This window comes from Trichechus manatus, unplaced genomic scaffold, assembly GCF_000243295.1.
Source record: "Trichechus manatus latirostris isolate Lorelei unplaced genomic scaffold, TriManLat1.0 scaffold00090, whole genome shotgun sequence".
NCBI lineage: Eukaryota > Metazoa > Chordata > Mammalia > Sirenia > Trichechidae > Trichechus > Trichechus manatus.
The window spans coordinates 5,910,954-5,912,079 of record NW_004444026.1 but is presented as its reverse complement, the minus strand read 5'-3'; positions in this window follow the sequence as shown (position 1 = coordinate 5,912,079).

The window sequence follows — 1,126 nt, the reverse complement described above, 5'->3', positions numbered from 1 at the left end:
ACTTGTGCAAAGTCACATATGATGGAGAGAAATCTGGAACCAAGTAACCAAGTCTCCTGATTTCTAGTCCAGCGTTCTTTTCAATATACAATCTGTTTACTAATTTAAACACAGAAGTAAAAACCAAGGAAATTATTTTATGGGTGGTTTCTTAAAGAAAACTAAGTTAAATTACAGTCACTTTCTTCCTGGAGAAGAAGCCAAAAAAACAAAAAAGTGAGAATTCTGTCAGTGACTCTTATTATTATATTTCAAACTCTCACAGATTTAGGCCAGGTTGTTGAAATAAAGTTAACTTAAACTTTGAGGTTCTGTTACTTATTTATAACTCTTTGTTTTAGTTTCTTAGTGCTGCTGTAACAGAAATACCACAAGTGGGCGGCTTCAAAGAACAGAAATACGTTTTCTCAGATTCAGGAGGCTAGAAGTCAGAATTCAGGGCACCGACTCTGAGGAAGGCTCTCTCTCAGTCGGCTCTGGGGAAAGATCCTTGTCTCTTTCAGCTTCTGTAGCCCTGGCGTTCCTCGGTTCCTTCATTATCTTCATGTGGCATCTATCTTCCCCCATTTGTGCTTGCTTGTCTCAGTGTCTATGCTGCTCCTTATAACTCAGAAGTAATAGGTTTAAGACAGACCCTATACCGATAGGGCCTCAGTAACATAACAAAACACTTTATTTGCAGACTAAATTCTATCCACAGGTATAAAACACTAAGTCAGTTGCCTTCTAGTTGATTCTGACTCATGGTCCCCACATGTGTGCAGAGTAGAACTGCATTCCATAGGGTTTTCAAGACCGTGACCTTTCGGAAACATATTGTTAGGCCTATCTTCCAAGATGTCTCTGGGTTGGTTTGAACCTTCAACTTTTTAGTTAGTAGCCAAGACCTTAACTGTTTGCACCACCCAGGGACTGCTCCATTGGTACAAAAGTTAGAATTCAAACACATATTTTTTGGGGGGATACAATTCAATCCATAACACTCTTTATGACCATTGTAGATCCCTCCTTGGACAAATCATTCTGAGAGCCCATGACCCTGATCAAGTCTTTGTCTTGCTGACATCCCTATTTTGGATAGGCAATGGTCCAGCTTTCCAGAAATATTTAGAGACTTGTATCCCTG